Source organism: Nuphar pumila, chromosome 1, assembly GCF_984573655.1.
Source record: "Nuphar pumila chromosome 1, dmNupPumi1.hap1.1, whole genome shotgun sequence".
NCBI lineage: Eukaryota > Viridiplantae > Streptophyta > Magnoliopsida > Nymphaeales > Nymphaeaceae > Nuphar > Nuphar pumila.
Window position 1 is genome coordinate 116,804,623 of NC_143249.1, and position 24,525 is coordinate 116,829,147.

The following is a 24,525-nucleotide window of genomic DNA, read 5'->3' on the forward strand; positions in this document are numbered from 1 at the left end:
AAAGAAGAAAGCAGAAAACTAAAGTCCAAGAAACACAAAGGGAAGAAGGTTACAAGAAAATATAAGAACTCATCCTCATATGAAAGTTCAGAGGAAGAATATACATTCCCAAGAGAAAGACTCACGTTGATCAAGACTCAAAGAGGATTTCGAAATGAAAGGCCAAGATGTAAGAAGATTTTCTAAAAGATAAGATAGGGCAGTGAAGAGTAAAGAAAATGAGGGATCTCAAAAATATAGTTAGGCAATTGAATCTCCAAATTAAAAGTCAGGATGCCAAGAAATACCATACTATCACAGATTTTTTTACTGGAGGGAGATGAAAAATAGATCGATAAGGCTACAAAGAAATTTATAAAATTCAATGGGACAAAAAATCCATATACTCACCTGACAATGTTCATGAACAGTTGTCAGAAATATTGCACTAATGATAAGGTCATGATCACTTTGTTCTCAAGGAGCTTGTAAGTTAATGCACCCACATGGTTCTCTACCGTAGATATCTACAGAATGAAAAAGTTTGATGATCTAATAAGGGCATTCATGGAGAGGTTCCATTATAATATAGAATTACTTTCAATTATCAACCACTTGTATGATACAAAACAATGGAAGGGTGAGAGTGCTTCTAATTTGATCAGTAGATGGAGAACAATTTATAATAATATGGCTTAACCAATTTCTGAGAAAAATATGCTCATGATTATTCTAGTAAATTCTCTCAATCACTTAAGAGTTTAATCTGCATCGCCCAGGACAACAAGTTTGAGGCACTAATAAAAAGGACTAAATGTATCAAGAGATAATTGCATGATGGGATTATCTTAAAACAAGGAGGTGGTTCCAAAAGAAATAACTATTCTAAGAGGGAAATGAGCTTTATCATCAACAACAACAATAAAAATGGGAAACCCAAAGATCAGGGACCCTTTAACAAAACAAGCTGCCTCGGAAGTGAAAATAATACAATCCTTAGTGGAGTCCAGACAAAAAATTTACAAAAATCTTCCAGATATATGAAGTGATAAACATTCTAATCCAGTCAGGAATTATGAAATTGACAACTATCTCGGATCCACTAATCCTAAAAAGAAAGAACCCAACCAAATTTTATAAGTTTCACAGATTCACTAGACATGATATATAAGAATGTTTTGTCCTAAAACACATTATCCAAGACAATTTAGACAAAGGGGAGTAGATGATGTCTTCTTTGAAATCGTTGCAATTTTGAAAAGATTTTTATATGTAAAACATGTGAAAATCAGACATCAAATAATAAAAACCGGTTCTCACTAGTGGATGAGACCGGGTCGAACTCAGGGAACGGGAATATTTCGTATTCAAACACACAAATCTAAACTAATCTTTATTGCCGTATTATTAAAATGTAAAATGTATGAGAAAAGTAAAACAACTAACTATTACAACAAATGAATACCCTTCGCAGAGGGCGTAAAGTGCAATATTTACAAACCCAATTAACTTCCTAATTCTAAAAATAAAAGCAAAAATCTTCTACTCTTGTGCTTCCTTGTGTCACGTAATCATTTCCGCTCCAATCTCATGCAATTCATGATTTGAAAAGGATTGGAAGGGTTAGGGAAGAATGGCCTCCACCTCGTGCGCTGCCGCCGACTGAAGAAGCTCTGCAACCGGACTGGAAAAAGAGAATAGGAGCAAGGGAAGAAGGAGGAAAGAAGAAATGTAAAAGCTGGGAAAGGGGAATCCGGCGATTGAAAAAAAGGCAAAGGCAGAAAACCAGAGGGGGAAGAGAAGCTTTGGCGCCAAATGGTGAGAGACGATGGTTTTTTCATGTTTTTGGGTTTTTAACAGCAAACAAACCGGTTCACCGGTTTGTTTCTGTTTGTTTTTATTTTTTCAGCTTTTTTAAAAAACTGCAAACCGGTTCCAGCTGGTTTGCTATTATTATTTTTTTTTTAGTTTTTAAAATTCAAAAACCATGTAAACTGGTTTATTAGAAATTTTTTCAAAAAGTTACAAACAAAACTTTTTTTATTTATAAAGAAAATAAAACTATTCTACTAATTTTTTTTTCTTCTTTTCTAAAAAAACAAATACTTAAAATGAATATAAAACTATTTTTCTCTATATTTTTTATTTTTTTATTTTTATTTTTAATAAAAACTAAAACCAAACTACTATGAATATAACAAAAACTAAAATATGCATAAAAATGTAAAATAAATTTGTTTTTCATGCATTTTCTATTTTTAAATCATTTTAGCACATTTACTCGAAAACTAACATAAAATTGGGTTTTTAAAACATTTTTTTCATAAAATCATGCATATTTTAATGTTAAATCACCTTGAAATATATGCATGATCAAATACCCCCATGCTTATGTTTTGCTAGTCCTCGAGCAAACTAGACAAATGCACGAAATCAAACTATCAACTAACTCACTTTCGTAGGAATCACGGTTGCATTTAGCTCATGCAACAAGCCCTTTCAACCCCTGGCTTACCCCAATGGACGAGTAAGGTCTCGTGAGGGTTTGCAGTGATGCTACCCACAAACATCTCTGTCATGTATGCAAAATATTACACATCCTCATAATCAGTAGGTAATCAAAGACTTTATTTTCACCAATATTTCCTGTTATTTCAAAATCAAAATACAATTAGATTCTTTTATATATACCACCACAGAAAAGAATTTCTTTCACTTTTCTAAATATCACAATTATTTATGTTTTATTCTTAGAAAATCCAATAAAAATATATTATTATTTACTTATTCTCACTCATATGTTTTCTGCACAGGTTTTCTCAATCATACTTCTAAGCACTGAACTTTTCTTTCTTTTTAAGCTCTTTTCTCTTTTTTTTTTCTTTTCACGCTTTTTCTTTTTGCGCACTTATTTTTCTCTTATAGCTTGCGTGTGGTCTGCTTTTATGCCTTGTGCAATGTTAATATCTTCTATACTTTTTCAATACATACCAAAAGATATCAACTAAGACATAAAAGTGACTTCCTTCATTCACCCTTATAACATGAGAGTCAAACATTTCAACTTGTATCTGTTCTCAGTTACTTAGGATCACGAAGTTTTCCACTCTCCTTTTCGAAAATGGAATTAAAAGTTTCAACTTACATCTAAGTTCCATCTACTAAGGATTGTGGAATTATCCAAACAACCTAACGCATGCTATTTTTTCTTTTGAGCTCATTTTTACGCTTTTGTTCATTTGCTTAGTTTTTCAAAAATAGAACTGTGCATATTCATATTTATGATTCAAAATAAATTCTAACATGTATTTATCATCATTTCTTCGAAATCCGCATAAACAACCATAATTTTTAGATCTATGTCAGAAATTTTTTTTGTTTTCGTGGGGCTTAAAAATCCTCTAAAAACATCAGATTTGAAATAACATTCATATAAGTTCAAACTCTTTCTTAAAAAATCTACTTTTCATGAGAAATGTGTAAACATGTGCAAGAACGTAAACAGAAATATCAAGGTGTGCACTCTACACCCTCCCCCATGCTTGAATGACACTGTCCCAGTGGCACTCCCCCATGCTTATATGAAACTACGTGAATGCACATGAGAAAATAAATGAGGGAAAATAGTAGAATGACCTGACATAAATTAAAAATACACATTCTATGAAGATAATGAATGCAATGTATACATGACAAAACATAAAACTCATAGAAACGATAGAAAACGAAAAATAAAACCAAATGAAATCTACAAATCCTAACAACAAATGTAATACTGTACAGAATATGGGTTGCCTCCCATAAAGCGCTAAGTTTCACGTCCCCAGCCAGATGGATCTCTGGAAAAATCCTTCATCGTCCATGAGATCAATGGACATGAAGTATCGCTCAATGAGGCTCTATAAAGAAAAGAGTGTCATCTGTGACACTACGCACTGTGTTTCCATCCCGTCTACCTCTAATTGTAGGATCATGACTCTCTTGACATGAAGAACGGAGATTAGTCTCATCTGAGAGACTGGTCAAGAATCGAGAGTCTAGGACCGACCAAGTATCAATGAATGCTACTTCAGACAAGTGGTGAATATGGTCAAGCTTGACTTGGTCAAGCACCTTCTGCATCTGCACCTCTTGCTTACTCAAAACAATTGGTGATCCTAAAGGCTGAGAAAATGGGGCTTTATATGATGAAAATGTATGCTGTGAGTAAAGCCCCTTCTGTTGAGGTATCATAGAGATTGATTCATCAGTAGAAATGATATGAGGTTCATGAGTCGATTCCTGAATGGGGTGACACGCCTTCCCATACTGAAGGGATGTAATAGATTTGACTTGCTCATGATGTGAATCGGTGGGTTGCAAGTCAAATGACATGGAATCCTCTCCCTTGGATGTGACAACAGACTGACTAGATGGGTTCCCCTTGCTTTGCCTACTGAAGGTCTCAACCAATTGTTCCATTTGAGTCTCTAGCTTGGCTATTGACTGCGTATGGTAGCTCAAAACTTGTAATATCCTATCTTGGAAGGATTGACTAAATGAAGGATCGAGGATGGGGTTGAGTATAAAGAGGTTGGGCTGAGGGATGAACCTGTGGAAAAATGGGATACGAGTTTCCTTGTGAAGGGTTACTGGGTCTATACTGTGTCTGGGAGGGCTGATGGGATAGGGGAATGAATTGATTTCGCCAACCTGGGGTATATGATGGTGTAACTGAATCAAGCATGGGTCTAGCGAAACCTTGGGCAGCATTCACCTGCTCCTGAACGAATTCAGGATATAATGGCGCTGCCAGACAATCTTAAACACAGTGTGCAGGGCTAGCACATAGCTCGCACACTCTTTCTATTGGATTTCTCGAGGAATTGGCTAGGAATTGATCTAACTTCCTAGTCAACTGGTCAACCTTGGTACGCAAATCTAACTCGGACCCAACTTCGGAAATCCCAATTTTCCTAGGACCACTAGACAGAGATGTAGTCCTATCAAGCCGTGAAGACAAATTATGATGCATCGTGTTTTCACTCAAGGTCTCGAATAGAGACCACGCCTCGTCCTCACTCTTGAGCATAAAAGTGCCCCCACAAGACGAATCAACCATTTGACGATGCTTTTCAGTAAGCCCGTCATAAAAATACTGCACCAACTGCCAACGAGGCACCTAGTGATGGGGACACTTGCGGAGAAGATCTTTCAATCTCTCCCAAGACTCGAGAAACTGTTCTCCCTCAATTTGCGAAAAACTGGTTATAGCTTTACGAAACTGGTTCGTCTTACCAATTGGGAAATATTTTTTTAAAAATTCTTTTTGCATTCCTTCCCAAGTAGTAATACGAACCGTCTAAAGAGATTTTAGCCAGTGCTTGGCTTTATCTTTGAGAGAGAACGGAAACAAAGTCAACCGCATAGCATCATCTTCAATGTTATTGATTCGCACAGTCGAGCAAATCTCAAGGAATTCGTCGAGATGACGATATGGGTCTTCATTGCTAAGGCCATAAAACGAGGGTAACATTTGAATCACACTGGCCTTAATCTCAAAATGGCTCGCTCTTACATCAGGTCTCGTGATGCAGGAGGTGGGAGTATACATATTTGGCATGAAGTACTCCCTCAAAGGACGGATCAATTGATGATCGTCAGCCATTGCGTACACCTTAGAGTAGACCGGTGTAGCACACGTCCTAACTTTGGGTTTTCTACCTAACTAACGCACTAAGCGGCCAAACCACGCAAACCACAAAGCGAGTGAACTAAAAACAATAAAAACTAAACAAACACCACGCAGTTACACATAACAGAGATTATGCAAAGAAATATGAAATCTATGTGTACGGTACCAATCGTACACAGTCACCTCTAAGGGAATCCTAATAGGTGGGCTGTGCAGAAAAGTAAGCTTGTCTCTAAGATATGCACATACGTGGTTCTAAACCTAAATGCAACACAAACACTAGGCAATAAAGTGAATACTAATATTACGCCGTTCCCCGGCAACGACGCCAAAAATTTGATGTCTTCTTTGAAATCGTTGCAATTTTGAAAAGATTTTTATATGTAAAACATGTGAAAACCAGACATCAAATAATAAAAACCGGTTCTCACTAGTGGATGAGACCGGGTCGAACTCAGGGCACGGGAATATTTCGTATTCAAACACACAAATCTAAACTAATCTTTATTGTCGTATTATTAAAATGTAAAATGTACGAGAAAAGTAAAACAACTAACTATTACAACAAATGAATACCCTTCGCAGAGGGCGTAAAGTGCAATATTTACAAACCCAATTAACTTCCTAATTCTAAAAATAAAAGCAAAAATCTTCTACTCTTGTGCTTCCTCGTGTCACGTAATCATTTCCGCTCCAATCTCATGCAATTCATGATTTGAAAAGGATTGGAAGGGTTAGGGAAGAATGGCCTCCACCTCGTGCGCTGCCGCCGACTGAAGAAGCTCTGCAACCGGACTGGAAAAAGAGAATAGGAGCAAGGGAAGAAGGAGGAAAGAAGAAATGTAAAAGCTGGGAAAGGGGAATCCGGCGATTGAAAAAAAAGGCAAAGGCAGAAAACCAGAGGGGGAAGGGAAGCTTTGGCGCCAAATGATGAGAGACAATGGTTTTTTCATGTTTTTGGGTTTTTAACAGCAAACAAACCGGTTCACCGGTTTGTTTCTGTTTGTTTTTATTTTTTCAGCTTTTTTAAAAAACTGCAAACCGGTTCCAGCCGGTTTGCTATTATTATTTTTTTTTTAGTTTTTAAAATTCAAAAACCATGTAAACCGGTTTATTAGAAATTTTTTCAAAAAGTTACAAACAAAACTTTTTTTATTTATAAAGAAAATAAAACTATTCTACTAATTTTTTTTTCTTCTTTTCTAAAAAAACAAATACTTAAAATGAATATAAAACTATTTTTCTCTATATTTTTTATTTTTTTATTTTTATTTTTAATAAAAACTAAAACCAAACTACTATGAATATAATAAAAACTAAAATATGCATAAAAATGTAAAATAAAATTGTTTTTCATGCATTTTCTATTTTTAAATCATTTTAGCACATTTACTCGAAAACTAACATAAAATTGGGTTTTTAAAACATTTTTTTCATAAAATCATGCATATTTTAATGTTAAATCACCTTGAAATATATGCATGATTAGTAGATACTAATTGGAAATAAAAAACCATTAACCTCCAACCAAGAGTTAAACATTTACCAAAATATCTTCCCCAATCACCTGGACAAAGTCCTCATTTTTGGGGTTGCTTGGCAACTTCCCAATTCTATCCAAAAGTCCTCTCTTCAAACTCCTGTCAAAATTATGACTCTTCACGAACAATTGATTGTTCAAGAAAATGGTCCCAATGAATCTTATTTTTTGAGGAAACTCTTTCAAGAGAAAACTCTTTCACCTTCAAAAAAACCCAAATCAAGTCTACCAAAATCAAAACAAAGTTTTGTTGTTTCCCAAGATCTTCTCCAAAATCTTAATTATCCCTAAAGTTATGGTAGATTCTGACACAGAAGTTCTAATTCCTAGATGAACCCATATCCCAATCATAAAAGTAGAACCAAATCCTCAATTGAGACCCCCTCCAAGAAAAGAGTTCAGATTGCCTACCCATTGAGCCAAACAGAGAAGAAGTCTTGAATGATGGAAAAGATAATAAGGCAGAGACAAAAAGAGAGGATTACTTAGATGAGCCCGAACATCCTAAAGATAAAAATCTAGATTCTAAGGAACCCTTAAACCCTGTCAACCTATTCCTTAAGACAAAAGGAAAGTCAAGAAGTCAACAATCCATCCATGAAAGGAGAAAGTCATAATCTAAAAAATTAAGAAAAAGATGATAAGGGCATGGTAAAGGAAGAAATTTCATAATTGAAATCAGATGAGGAAGAAAACCTATAACTGACAATAGCAGAAAAACTCAATTATCTTGAAGGACTTAATACTAAAGAAGGGAAAAAAGAAGAAAATATGAGTCCTAAAGAACTTCATTCAAAGTCTACTAGAACACCTCCCAAGGCAGAGGCAGAAATACTAGGAATCAGCCATCATGTCATTAAAAAAAAGAAGCTAAAAGTTCCCATCCTAAAATGCATGAGAAGAAAAAAAAGAAAGTTCCATAGGGAGAGAAAAGAAACATCAATAAAAATCTTGAAAAAAGAAAAACAAGTAGTAGAATGAAGAAAACTAGTTCTCTAAGAGGAAAAACTATAGACACCTCAGAATAAGGATCAAGAGTCCTTGAATTCAAGGATACAAGTGCCCAAGATAGATGAAGATTCAAATTCTCCCTCTTTGAAACTAGGAATAGGAAACATGTTTGATGAATGTTGCTTACTTGAGAATGGATGCTTTCTTACTGATGATAATGAATATCTTTTATCATGTTTATTTGATAATGAATATCATTTTTCATGGGATCCAAGAATTCCCACCAGTCCCCTTTTCGAGTTTGGGTAATTTACTCAACTTTAAACTTGTAAATAGCTTAAACCAAAAAAGCCCAAAAATTAGAAATTTTTAAAAATCCCAAAAATAATTATTCAATTTCAACTTCATGCTTCATTTTTGCTGCTTCTTAATATTAAAAAATCATTAAAAAATTAAACTTTGAAAAATAAAAAAAAAATAGAAAAATTAGAATCCTAAAATTGTTGCTTTTGTGTGATTTTATGTTCCCATTATCTAAAAATTCTAAAAAAAATAAAAAGCCAAAAATTCCAAATAAAATAAAAAATCAAAAAATGTAGAAAAAATAAAAAAAAAATTGAAAATTGAAAATTTTGAAAAATTAAAAAAAATGATATATATATCCCATATATTTCAAAAGTATCTTTTCAAGAAGCTTTAAAAAGAAATTTTCCCAAATGTTTTAAAAAAATTCTTGGTCACCATTTCTATTGAGAAAGGTACGTAGATAAAAAGAATTGTCTCAAAGTCATAAGTCTTGGAGTAAGATTTCCTGATATAGGAAAAGGGGCATCCCTAGACTAGGGGCAGAAAGGATTTTTCATAAAATCTTTTTATAAATAATCTCAATAAAGATGTGCTATTTTATTATTTCTAAAAGCAATGATTTGTTAATCAAACTAATATAGCCTGTGATTTTGATTTAGTTTAACTTTTAAATTCAAGCAAAATTTAAGTTAAAACCAGTTAAATTCATGCAAAATTTGAGAGTCTAAGTTGACCTAAGACTCTAGTTAGATCCGTTACAAGCCATGGATCTCGTTAGAGATTCGATTTGGCGATTCTGGATTTTGGTTGGTTCAAAAAATATAATTTTTAAAATTGACTAACCTCTATTTTGAGTTTTTCAAGTTGGATCAGATTCTGAATTTGCTTGTTCTAAGTTGATCAGGTTGTGTTTTAGACTCAACTCAGGTTACAAGAGAGGCACAAGGGGTCACGTCCAGCCCAGTGGGGTGCCAGTTGCTGCTAAGATGGCCCATAGGGGTTTAGGGGTGATTGAGGGTTTTATGGATCTTGGATGAGTTATATTCATATCCAAACCCAAGTTTTGGATGCAATGTTGGATTTGGATCTTATGTTTTGATATAAATCTTTAATTTAAGCTTTAGATTTGGATTCTTATTTGGTTCATGGATCCAACTCAACTGGGCTGGGATTCGGATCAGGAGTTGTGGATTCGAATCACTTGGATCTGGACCCAAGTGGGGTGCCACCTAGGTGAGACCCACTTTGCTTTTTCTATAAGACATCTAATTAATAAATTAATTAATTTAAACTAATTAAAGGGTTCTAGAGAGGGTGGGACGTCCCCCTCTAGTGGACCCCACATTAGTTAACTTAGAGTTTTATTTCAAGATGACTCTAAAGAGTCCATAGTTAGTTTAAAGCCTTAACTAGGAAGAAATTTAGTTTGAGTTAAAAGTCTTAGAAGAGACTTTTAGGTGGGTCGACCCACCTAGTGGGGCCCAGCTACAAGCTAAATGAGATAGAGTTCTATCTCTTGTAAACCTTTTGAGAGACCCATAAGGGGGGACGACCCCCTATGGTGGCTTTATAAGCCTCCCTCTCCTAAATGTTCTACACTTCTTCTTTCTTGTCCAATCTTCTTCTTCTTTCTTTTTTCTTCTTTCTTTCTTCTTCTTGGAGATTTTCCAGTAGCCATTGAAGCTACTCCAAGGTTTGAAGATGGGAGACAAATGTCACACTTTATTTGAGAACCCGATTAAAGTAGGTACATCAATCATGTGGACATAAATCTATCCAAACACGTGAGATATGCATAGAGACGATTTTCAAATCTAAACCAATGGGGAATAGACCTTGAAACACTTCTCTAATATTGTTTTTCAATTTAGAGAACACATTTTTGGTGGATCCATGTCACCATGGATTAAAAAAAATGGTTTTTCAAAATGGGTTATTTTTGGGCTTTCAACATGAAAAATGATTTGAAAAAACTTGTTTTTTTGTTATTTATTAGATCTTGCATGATTAAGATGATAATATTAGATTATTTTGATTAAAATATAAGCTTTAAAAGATCTAAAAATTTGATATATGCTTGAATCTATGTTCTTGTATGCAAAATCATTTTTTAAGAAGGTTTTGGCAAAAATGTTTAGAGTTTTGATACTTTATGATAAAGAAAGTTGATATGAGCATACATGATAGTTTAGTTTATATTTAGCAAGATTAAACAACATGTTATTGCATGAATAAACTATGACTTCATGTTGTTTAAGGTTTCTTGTGATTCTTGAATAGATAAAATTTTATTTGAGATATTCTATGAAGGTTTTGTGATTCTTGGATGATGGATGTTAATATTTTAGCAAGATTAACATAAATATGATCAAAGATGTGTTGTATGATATTGTAAATATATTTAGAGCATTGAAAATTGTAATAGAATGGATTATATGATTCTTGTTCTTGCTTAATAGATCTTGCATGAGTTGAGATCTTGAATATTCTGTATTCATTTTTTTTGACCAATTTAAGAAAAAAATTGATATCTTTGTAAAAACAAAGTCAATAAATAAAAACAAAAATAATAGAGGGCTTGAATTTAGAATCTTGTTTTGTTTTTTTTGGGTCAGTTTTGAAGCCGAAACATCTCTTGCTATAGAGCACTGATTTTCTACCATGTCAGCAAGACTGTTCAGACCAAAGATTTTGAAAGTTCTAAAAACCCAATCAAAACTGATCAAAATAAATTATAAAAAAATTTGGTGATAGCTAACATTGTAAGAAGATTCTGTAAAAAGGTTTTTGTCAAAAGATTTTTCTATAAGTCTTGAAAAATTCTCCAACCCAAGATGAAGTTTTGCAGTTGATAGAATCTGCCTTATATTTTAACTAAAAAGGGTTCAGTCCCAGAATTTTCATGATTTTATTACAACTATTTTTTTGGTTCTGTTTCTTGGAATATGTTCCTGAGATATTGGGGCAATTTCAATTAAATTTGAAGAGTGAAATTCGGTACCTGTGATTTTTGGTGGGTTTTCCAAAATTAGGTTAATAGGAATTCGAATTGCACAACATGGCCTATATTGATGTCTAGTTGTGTTTTATTTTGTGCAGCATGGTTATGAATGCTTAAATTGAAATTTAGTCTGATATACATGATTAACTGAATATATTTCATGTTATTCTTGATTGATAACCATTCATATGACAAGCATGTTAATGAACATTATGCATCATAAGGCATGAAATAATTGGTTACACATGTTATTTTGCTTGTTGAAGCATGATCATGATTACATGTGTGTGCAGCCTTTATATATGCATGTGGATATATGATACAGTGATAAAGATGTATGATATGAGCATGTATATGGCTTGTGAGTGAGCCTAGATTCGGTGGAACCTATGGGTACCTGTAGTGCACCAAGAAAAGAAAAGATTCATCCATACACATAATCAAATAATTGCCTCATGGAGGTTGTGCTCAAGGTGTGAACTGTGAGCTTTTTGAATGGGTCAGAACAGACTTGTGTTATGGAATCTTTGGTCTGGAGATTGAGCTTGTGAGCCCAAGTGTGAGTACTAAAAACACCTAAAAATAAATTGATGAGCTTAATAATTAAATAACACCCATGACGCATTCAAATCTGAACCACTTGAGAGAGAGTGGTGGTACACACGACTGGTTGACCGTTGTTAGTTTATTTAGAGTGCAACGTCTCCTTTGGTCTCCAGTCTTTGATCATAAGGGGCCTGAACTACCTTGTGTCCTAGGTGGCATGTTCAAAATCTCTGCAGAGTAGGAATCAATTTCGTACTGGACTACTGAGAGATTCTCTCGATCACGGACCATTGTAGTGGAACCTCCATGGGAGGTCATAGATTCTTCCATTGAATGAGGGTAATAAAATACATGACATAACAAACCCCTCATTTAAATTTGTTGAATCGGAGTTAGGAACTTGAGAGTGTACCTCCCGGAAGGAAAAGAAAAATAAAAGATTAAGAATGGAATCATTGCATTGTTTCAGTTTGTGCATGAATTGTTAGTTCATTGGCATGATGCATTGTGGCATATTTGTTCTGAAAATATGAATGCAAGCATGATTGATTATGAAATTATAGATTATGCTTATTTTTTATATGCAACATATCTATTTCATGATTTAGATGTTATCTGAAAATGTGCCAATACTTATTTCTGTGATTGAAGTATATTTGTGTTCACGTGTTTTGGTGAAACCTACTGAGGCTTTGTACTTATGCCTCTAATATTTAATATTTCTAGTAACGAGTAGGTTGGAGAGTAATGATAGGAGGCTCAGGGTGGTGCCAAGAGGGTCACAGTTCTTTAGGCTATTGAGAAGACTTGATATTTTATTATTTGACTATATTATTAAATCCTGTAAACTCTGATATTTTGTGAGGCTAGTATTTGATTCGTTTAATGCTAATGATGGTTTGATTCAGTTATTCTAGTTTTACATGTATGTGTTAGAAACTGTAACCCGCCCATGGCTTTAACCATATTTAAAAAGAGTTTCCGCTATGTTATTGAAAATCGTACGAAGGGATTCAAAAATAAAATCCTAAAATTTCAGTTCCAAAATTTGGAGCATTATAGTCTTGGTATCAAAGCCTAAGTTTAAAACAGTGTGACTCTTGAACTGTCGAGCATTCAATTATCACTATAAGTATGGTCTAGCTTAATTTTTTGTTGTTTGATTTCTGTTACTTGAAATATGCAGTGTAATGCGAGAATCTAGACGCATGCTAGGGACACTACTTAATGTTTTGGTTAGCACTTCACTTGGTTTTTCTTTTTTTGGTTAGATGACGTGAGCAAGTCATTGCAACGATATCATGGACACTTTGAACAACCTCACAAGGGTTGTGGGTCAGTAGGCTATAGGAGCCAACCTACAGCAGGTGGCTCAACACAAGCAGGTCATCGAGGTAGCGTTATGTCATATAAGAGATTTATGGACATGGCCCCACCTTCGTTCATAGGAAAGACAGGCCCTGAGGTAGTTGAGAACTACATCAGGGAGATTAATTGAATCTTCCAGGTCTTCGAGGTTCTATAAGGCCAAAAGGTTGACTTTGGGACCTACACATAGACAAACGATACAGAGAGGTGGTGGGAAACCACCCATGTGGTTCGTTTCAAGAACAAACCCATGATGAGCACAATTTTATGAGGTCTTCAATATAGCATATTTTCCAAAGCATGTGAAGGACAAGAAGATACAAGAGTTCCTCGACCTGAGGCAGACTGGTACTCTGGCGAAATATATTATGAGGTTTCACAGTTTGAAGCAATTTTGCCCCATTCTGTACACTGAGGATCGAGATTAAGCCATGTTTGCCCAATATTTGAGAACAACTCTGAGGACTAAGGTCTTTACATGAGGATCGATGTCACTAGATGAGGCCAGTTAGGTAGCCACTCTGTTAGACGACGACTAGGCAGACGTATAGAAGTCTCAGAGGAAGTAGTCTGAGCAGCACTCTGGTGGTCAAGAGAAGCATTTTGGTGGGAAGAAATCTGCACTACCTGCCAAGAAGGAAAAACAACAGCATCAACGTTAGGACCAGGGTACAATATGCCCAAAGTGTCATCGTCATTATCTTGAAAAATCACATCTTTATGACACAAGTGTGTGCCTACAATATGAGCGGATGGGTCACTTCGTGAAGGAGTGTCTCTAGCAGATTAACGACGGTAGGAGATGGACAATGAGTGGCCAGCCTCAGCCTCAGCAATAGCAGCGCCAACATTAGGTGTAGTAGAAGAAGGCTATTGGTCGAGTGTATGCTACTACAATAGTCGAGTTGGAATAGGATGCCGATATCATCGAAGCTATATTCCTATTGTCGGTTTTAGTGCTAGAGTGTTGTTCGACACTAAAGCGAAATACTCTTTTGTTGCCACATGTTTTGCTTCCTTATTGAATCTACCATATGTTACTTTGGGTTACACCTTAGAGATAGTTACACCTTCGAGCAGTAGGACTATCACTCATGAATACCTATTAGGGATAGAGGTTTTGATTGTAAGGCAGAATATATCTAACAACCTGATCATCTTGGATATGATCAGTTACGATATAATTTTGGAGATGGATTGGTTACACGAGTAGTATGTTTGTATGGAGTGTCGTAGGAGGCAGATATGTTTTGTTCGCCCAAACCAACCCCTCTTCAAATACAAAGCAGATAAACTGATGGCGAAGGCAAAGTTGCTTTCAGCAATAAAGGCCCAACATCTGGTTGGATGTGGTTGTGAGGTCTTTTTTGCTAGCATATCTTTGGTTGAGCCCAAAATGACCTCGATAGAGGAGCTGGAGATCATGAGAGAGTTTGCGGATGTTTTTTTCAATGAGCTACCTAGGTTACCTCTTAGAGGATAGATGGATTTTGCTATTGAGTTGGTGCCTGAAATGACCACAATCTCCAAAGCTTCATTCAGGATGGCTCCAACTAAGCTCGATGAGCTCAAGAAGCAGTTGCAAGAATTGTTAAACAAAGGTTTCATTTGACCAAGTGTGTCACCGTAGGGAGCACTGGTGTTGTTTATTAAAAAAAAGGATGGTTTCATGCGGTTATGCATTGACTATAAGATATTGAACCAAGTAACGATCAATAACAAATACCCTTTGTCGCAGATCGCTGACTTGTTTGATCAGCTTTAGAAAGCTAAGGTAAATCCTGACTTATAATTTGGGAATTTAAAGGATCGCGAGGAAAAAGTTTTTTACATGATTGCTAATGAATTGCAAGTATTTTTTATGATCAACCTGAAATCAGGTTATCATGAGCTCAGAATTAGGGATGAGGATATTCCTAAGACAGCGTTCATGACCCGTTATGGGCACTATGAGTTCATGGTTATGCTTTTTTGACTCACAAATGCCCCAACATAATTTATGGATCTCATGAATAAAATATTTCAACTATACTAAGACATGTTCGTGATTGTTTTTATTGATAATATTCTTATCCATTCTAAGAGGAAGGAGGAACATAAGGAGCACCTAAGGATCATTCTGAGTATCCTTAGAGAACATCAGCTATATGTGAAATTCTCTAAGTGTGAGTTTTGGTTCGATCAGGTGATGTTGTTTGGCCATGTCATCTCTAAGGACGGAGTTCCGGTGGATCCTGTAAATGTGAGTGATTTTTCCTATGAGTATTAGTATGGAATTTCTGAAATTCTTGAACCCTAATAGATAAACTTTTGGAATTCCAATAAGTGGAGGCAGTATTGAAGTGGGAGCAACCCAAGAATGTTAGTGACACTAGGAGTTTTCTTGGACTGAACATTTTATATAAGATTTCTCATGAATTGCTCTACCGATGATGAAGCTTCTCTATAAAGGAGTGAAGTTTGTATGGGACGCCTCGTGTGAGGAGAGTTTTTAGACCATGAAAGAGAAGCTTATTACTGCACCAATGTTGAAATTGTCATCAGGGCAAGGTGGCTTTTTCGTGTACACGGATGCCTCAAGCACAACTCTAGGGTGTATTCTGATGTAGCACGAGAAAGTTATTGCTTATGCATCTCCTTAGTTGAAAGTTCATGAGAGAAACTACCCTACTCATGACCTAGAATTGGCAGTAGTGGTCTTTGCTTTAAAGATTTGGAGGCAATATCTTTATGGTGAAAAATTTGAGGTTTTCGCAGACTATAAGAGCCTTAAGTACCTCTTTGTGTAGAAAGAGTTAAATATGAGATAAAGAAAATAGCTTGAATTTATAAAGGATTATGAGTTCACGATTTCTTACCATCTAGAAAAGATGAATGTCATAACAAATGCTTTTAATCGCAAGGCAGGAGGAGTTTTAGTAGGCCTATTAAGTTTGACTTAAGATATCATTGAGTAGAGAGCTTTTAGAGTTGAGGACAGTAAAATCAACATCGCTAGTATGGATGTGATGATAGAGATTATGGAGTGGATCATAGAAAAGCATAAGGATGATCCCAAGTTCTCTCATATGGTAGCTGCATCCTAATATGATGAGTCATCTCTGCACCTTCAGGAAGATAGAAGCATCTGGTATGGGAGGAGGCTATGGGTACCTAGCGATCCTTAGATCATGGAAGTGTTTGGTGATGCGGATAAGAGCAAGTTTACCATATACCCTGGTAGTACAAAGATGTTTAGAGACTTGTATAAGAATTATTGGTGGACCAAAATAAAGAGGGACATAGCAGAATATGTTTTGAAATGCTTTACTTGCCAGTAGGTGAAGATAGAACATAAGAGGTCTGGAGGTTTACTGTAGCAGATAGAGATTCTTTAGTAGAAATAAGAAGGAATCATGATGGATTTTGTGGTTGGTCTACCCAGAACCTGCAGGGGTAAGGATGCAATTTAGGTGATTATGGATTGACTCACCAAGTCAGTTCATTTTCTTCCAATCAAGATCAGCCTATCTTTAGAGAATCTAGCGATTTATACGTACAAGAGATCGTGTGAATACATGAATTACCTCTATCGATCATCTTTGATTAAGACTCACATTTTATATTGAAGTTTTGAGGACAGTTATAGAAGGCTTTGGGGACTCAGTTGAAGTTCAATACAGTCTTTCATCCTTAGACAGATGGTCAATCAGAGAGGACAATTCAGACTCTTGAAGATATGCTGAGAGCATATACCTTGAGATATGGTTAGTGCGCATACTTTAGACACACCAGTAGTAATACAACACTATACTGAGCAGGTGCACAGGATTCATGATAGACTATAGTTGGCTCAGAGTAGAAAGAAGAATTATGTAGACCATTGATGTTGAAAGCTCACATTCGAGGTTTGAGATTTCATTTTTTTGTGGGTTTCTCCTACCAAGCGTGCATTCAAGTTTGGCAAGAAAGGAAAGCTCCGTCCTAGATTTTATAGGACCGTTCAAAGTTCTGAAGAAAGTAGGCACAACATCTTATAGGTTGGAGTTACCACCCCAGTATGCGAAGATCCATGACGTGTTCTATGAGTCAATGTTAAAGAAGTATGTAACTGACCTGTCACACATGATTCAATATAAGATTATTGAGGTATAAGAAGATTTGACCACAAAAGAGCACCTAGTTGAGGTCATGGACCATAAAAAAAAATATTGCTATCGAAGACTGTTCCCTTAGTGAAGGTGTGTCGTTAACACCACAAAATTGAGGAGTGTACGTGGGAATCTGAGACTAGCATGAAGAAGAAATACCCTTACCTATTTGAGTAAGTACAAAATTTTGAGACGAAATTTCTTTAAGGGGGTAGGATATAACACCTATGATTTTGATTTACTTTAACTTTTAAATTCAAGCAAAATTTAAGTTAAATTTAGGTTAAAATCAAGTTAAATTCAGGCAAAATTCGAGAGTCTAAATTGACCTAAGACTCCCATTAGATCTATTACAAGTCGTGGATCTTGTTGGAGATTCGATTCGGCGATTTTAGATTCTAGTTGGTTCAAAAAATGCAATTTTAAAATTGACTGACCTTTATTTTGAGTTTTTCAACTTATATCAGATTCAAAATTTGTTTGTTCTAAGTTAATCGGGTTTTGTTTTGGACTCAACCCAAGTTCCAAGAGAGGCACAAGGGGTCATGCCCAGCCCAGTGGGGTGCCAGGTGCTAATAGGGTGGCCCACAGGGGTTCAAGAGTGACTCAGGGTTTTATGGATCCTGGATGAGTTATGTTCATATCCAAACCTAAGTTTTGAATTCAATATTGGATTTGGATCTCATGTTTGGATATGAATCTTTAATTTAAGCTTTAGATTTGTATTCTTATTTGGTTCATGAATCCAACCCAATTGGGTTTGGATTCGAATCGATAGTTGTGGATATGGATCACTTGGATCTGGACCCAAGTGGGGCACCACTTAGGTGGGACCCACTTTGCTTTTTCTAGAAGACATCTAATTAATTAATTTAAACTAATTAAAGGGTTCTAGAGAGGGTGAGACGTCCCCCTCTAGTGGACCCCACATTAGTTAACTTAGATAAAGTTTTATTTCAAGATGACTCTAAAGATTCCATAGTTAGTTTAAAGTCTTGACTAGGAAGAAATTTAGTTTGAGTTACAAGTCTTAGGAGAGACTTCTAGGTGGGTCGACCCACCTAGTGGGGCCCATCTAGAAGGTAAATGAGGTAGAGTTTTATCTCTTGTGAACCTTTTGAGAAACCCATAGGGGGGGATGGCCCCTTTGGTGGCTTTATAAGCCTCCCTCTCCCAAATCTTCTACACTTCTTCTATCTTTTTTTTCTTCTTTCTTGTCCAATCTTCTTATTCTTTCTTTCTTCTTCTTGGAGCGTTTTCAGCAGTCAATGAAGCTACTCCAAGGTTTGAAGATGAGAGACAAATGTCACACTTTATTTGAGAACCCGATTACAGTAGGTACATCAATCGCATAGACATAGATCTATCCAAATGCATGAGATATGGATAGGGACAATTTTTAGATATGAACCAATGGGGATTAGTGTGATCGTCGTAAAATTTTCTTCCCTTCCCTGCGGGAGAGAGGGGAAACAATTCCGTGAGTCAACTTTGACCAGAGTATTGAAAATTGTTTTGAAATACTCGCCTCCGTTTTGAAAATTAGCGGGAAAATCCATGGGATGGGGCTCGACCTGTCGGTACGAGGCTCGATCGTTCCTGCCGCCTTTAACAGGGGTAATCGAACCAAGGACCAAATGTGTGCTTGACTTAGATAAATTATCAAAATCGTGTTCTATCCTAATTGCACAGAGAATTCAGGCATGTGCTATGAGATTTTGTGAAATGCAAGTTCGGAAAACATGATGTATGCTCAAAAAAATGCTTTGAATTTGGAAAATGTTTCTAAGGCAAATGATGAAAATCAATTTCTCAGGAAACTCAAATAAAAGGATTTGAAAATCATAAGAAAGTTTATAAAGATTTGGGAAAATCATGAATGGATGAAAATCCTGGGAAAGTAGAAATAATTCTTGAGAAAACCTTTGAAGAGGAACTATTTGTCAAGGAAAACTCCAATTTTGAAAACTTTCTTTGGAAAGTGATTGGAAATTCATAGGAAAACTCTCTGGAGAAGAAAAATCAAAACTCAAGAAACTGAAATCCTGAGAATTTTAGCTTTGAAGTATTGGAAAATCAATTTGGATTCTTGAGAATGATGAGAAAACTCCTTTTGAAAATGAATCTGAAGAAAAGACATTTTCCAGAGAAAATCATGGAAAATTTGACTTGAGAAATCCAACTTTGGAAATTTTCAAAGTTTCTTGAGGAATCGATTTCCTTAGAATGAAATTTTCTTGAGAGAAGTATAAGAAATGTAGGTGATTTCATGATGCCCATGATTTGAATGGATGAATGTCCTTTTGTAAAAAACCTTTTTTAGGAAAATATGCAGTTTTAAAATTAAACTAAAGTAATATCACAACATATTCCGACTATGGCCGTAAATATGCTTGTAATTTACTTAGCTAATTCTAAAATATTTTTGTAATCATTGAAGACATGCAGTGAATTTTGGAAGATAGCCTAAGGGTGTAGGCTCGGTGTGACTAGTAGAAAGATGTTGAATCTGGGTCTCATCCATATTCCGACTAGGGCCGTAAATATGGACTCCACCGAGTTCATCAACTCCCTAAGAGTTGGTGCACGTGCCATTCGTGTACATCCATAGTGATTTTGAAATGAAATGCATGAATCATACAATCATGATATTGTGAAAATTCAAACTATATGATATGCATTCTAATCTAAGCTGCAAAAGTAAATATTGTTCCAAATTTGATTATTACATCTCTGACATAAAGCAAAAAAAAATATGTATAAAGTCCAAAGAAGTCACATCTTCCAAATTTTCCTGCAAGTGAGATTTGAGACAAGAACTACAATATACAGAGATGGGATTCTCATGTTGATGATAATGTACGAATGACCATACTTGAACTACAATGTAAATGTACCATTTAATGAGAATATGATGTCATAGGTACTACGGGAATGCTTATAGAAATGACTAGATGAAATACTTGAATTAAACAAAAATTTGAATTGTTTCTAAATGCATGAGAATATGACTATTTAAATGTAGATACATTTATCGGAGGCAACATAGATATTCTATAAGGAAATCCCCTATCTATTTTTAATGAGAAAATGTATGTAGATATGCATATGCAAAACTAAAAAAAAAGGGAATGGGTATGAAACTAGCTAAATATAAAAGCTTAAGCTTTATGAGGGGATGCCTAATAGGTTGTACATGAGTTCATCTAAGTATATGTATATCCTATTGGAGTGGAGAATGCATACGTAGCTTGAGCATATGTATTACTACAGTTAGTATATACATGATTACAACCCGGTTTATATATAGAGATAACCTAGATCAATTTGAGAAATCATATGGATGGTAATGAATGATGCTCAGATATGAATTACTTGACTACTTGACTAATTTACAGTTACCAGTCATAATAAATTGAACGAACAAAAAATGACCTCTATGTCAGCAAGTTAGAACCTCATATCTAATACCATTTCAATTGGATTCTTAAATGGCAAACATTTAATCACTGACAGCCTTGGGTAGGTAAGTTACATGCAGGATGTACAAAGGAAAGGAGAGGCTGTGGTTAACTGTCAGTATTATGAATACAAAGGGACGATGGGAAACTTTGAGGTAGACTACCAATGTACAAAGGTGCAGAAATAAAATTGTGGCTGTTATGGGGTCACAATGGCATGTGGGGATTACCTATAATGGATAAAATCGATACCTGTGATAAGATATAACAAACTTATACTGAAAAGGATTTACATACAAACTAGCTAACAGTTGACATACAGTAGAAATCAACAACCCTGAAATTTGAATACCAAAAGTAAATATTACTGATCATATGTGGCAACAGTATGACTGTATCATTTTACCATTCGGCACTTTTCACACAGACAATGCTTATCACCATCAGCCATATGGTTTCATCAGCTGCAAATATGATATCATCCTAAATAACAAAGCTTGCCAAGGAGATTATGCTATGTAAATTTGTGGATCAAAAGATATTGAAGCAGAAAATATAATAAAACACACTGTATTCGTCCAGCGACTAGATAGGCATCCTTGATTCAGCAACTGGAATGAGTTATTCAGAAAACACACAGGAGATTAGCTTACGATGGAATATGTGTTACAAAAGAGATGAGGAATTTCATGACTAGGCATAGATTTTGCAGGATTATCAGATGTACCATAACCTACCAGTTCAAGATCAACTACTTTCAGCAATAATAAACTCTAAGAAAACGATATCAGGGGGATCAGTTGTGCCATCACCTAATAACGCAAGAGAAACCACCCTTAACACCACTGAATTTTGAAAACCCAACTCGTCATACTACTTTGACTACACTTTAAATTGCCATAGTAAATCCACAAACTGTTTTTTCTTTAGCTATAGTTTACTGTAACTTAATAGATTAAAAACACAATGCTGCCACTACGCTCAAATGGTTTCAATGGTCTCATCATCAGTGATATATCATAATGATATCAAAAACCTATCTGATGGATTCACAGCTAATGAGGGGATATTGATTTTCCCTCTAATGATCACTGTATACTCACTAAAAAAAATAGATGAAAGCAACAATCTGGGTACAACAACAGGACATTGAATGTATAGCATGATACTTCATTATAAAACAAAATGGAGGATTACAGAGAGATTATCAATATGCTCTATATGGATATGACTACTACATGAACTGAGAACCAAAACGAATCAAGCTAATCACATAAAATGACTTTCATGGTATAAAGTTTTACAGAATGCAGAAAGGTAAGATATGATATTGTTGGAATCAAATGGGTGTAATGGTGTTCTTCCAGACCTTTACAATGACTCATTGTCATCTGGAATTTTAGAATAACACTTAATATTTCAAATTGGTATTAAGGATAGGAATAATCACTGAAGCCCAAAACAGATCACTAAGATCTCTTACACTCGACTACTTATGAAACACGAAGTATGAACTATGTTAATATATAACATAGAACTTGAAAGCACAAAAAATATACGAAATCATACAGAAAAAAAAAAAAAACAATGCAACCTGAGATAGAATGTTAACAGAGTAGGGATGGGTAATAAATTTAAATGTAGTGTCTTTGTTAATGACACCCTTTGTTGTACGATGAGTCCTACTGGACCTCGTTTAACCCATGACATGATATGCAGGTACTATCGTCAAAACCATATGAACGTATGGAGACCCATGGCACGCAGAAAAATTGGGATTGATATTAGGTAGAACACATAAGGAAATGAGGACAAATATACAAAAATGAATAGGCTACCATACATGTAGTTTGGTTCACTGTATTTGTAAAATGATTCTCTTAAAACAGGATGCAATCAATAATACACCATGCAAGATAACCTGAACATGAATATGAAAAACAGTGAGTTGAAGTGGAAACGTTACTTCAGAAATTTTATGATGCTGGAGTAAATCGGGTAGACTCTTAGGGGAAATGATGATTTGGTCAAAACATGATGTTCAAACAAATCAATAATGCCATTACGACGCATTATCGACTCTCGATGCACTTGGATAAACAGGTCTGCAAACCGCATTATCAAATGCAATGGGTCTGCAGTATATAATGTGAGCATGGCACTTATTTCACCTAAAAGCGAAAGTAAAGAGTCTTTACCTTGGTTCAGCAGAGATTGAGAAGATCCCTTCCTTTTGAGTGTTATGCTGAAGGCTGGTGGAAGCAATCCGTCGTCAATGGGAGGAGAAGGGAGATTAAGATGCAGAACAGACCCCCAATCAAGATCCTTTCAGAGGGTTTTGAAAAGATCACCTAAGAACAATGAAGAAAACAGAGGTATTCAGAGAGAGAGGAAGCCGAAATCCCCAAAATCCATCCCCTTTTGCTTCCAACATGGTCCCCTTTTAAAGAATTTTCAGAAGGTTTTACAGAAAAAATCGGTCATTTTGAAATCTTCCAAACCGAATTTTGAAAGCATTTGAAAATCTTCGAACAAATTTTTGAAAAATTTTGAAACTCGCCCAACTTTGAGAAGAGGACGGCGTTCTTTTCTGAAGGAAAAATTTTGAGTTCAAAGCTTGGGTAAAATGAGGGTTTCACGGTGGCGCCCTTTGGGGGTTAAAGAAAAAAGTAAAAAAAAGAAGAACCAGGTAAAACGGGTTTTTTTAAGGTGGTGCCACCTCAACCGAATTAAAAAAACTTTTTTTTTTGAAATAAAAATATTTATTTGTTTTTCTTAATAGGGAGTTCTAGTGTGGCACCACCTATGTGTGGGCCCACTGATTATTTTATAAAATAAATAACTGGAAATTAAAAAGAGGGTTTTATAAATTGGTGTCACCTCCAGATGGGCATTGTTTGAAAATAAGAGAAATACTTGGGAATTTGAGTGTGACGCCGCTTCAGGGTGGGTCCCACGTCATTTTATTTGAAGTAAAAGCACAATGAATTCTTTTTGGGATTTTTATAATAGTAGGCTAGTTTAGAAAATATGAAGTAAAAATTGGTTTGATTTCAAAAATTTAGAAGGAAAGTGGTCCTTCAGGGCAAAATATAAAAATGCAGAGATTTTGTAAAGAAACTCAGAGTCTTTTTGCAAAAGTTTTGAAATAAAATCTCCTAAATTTAAAATTGTGTCCCCTTCTTTCCAACTGACGAAATTTAAAAATCAATATCAAAACTATCCAGATCATTTTCCTGAGAAAACTTTTGTAATTCAGAGTCCTGGGGGTTAAGACAAGAGAAACTAACTATTAAAAAAAAAACAGGGATTTGAAATCGATTTTGAAATATTTAAAACTCGAATCTGGATTGATAATTTTGAAAATCAGGAGTTCTGGATCTCAAAATGAGATGTTGTGCAGTTAAGTGATATGAGATGCTCATGCGATGATATGCAAAGACATGTCTCATGAAATGCCACTCTAAATCAGGAATTGGAAATTCTAGCTTCTTGTCAAGAGTAGGATTTTGAAAATTTGCAGTTTGAAGATATTTCTGAGCCTAAATAGAGAATTTTTTAGACTCGAG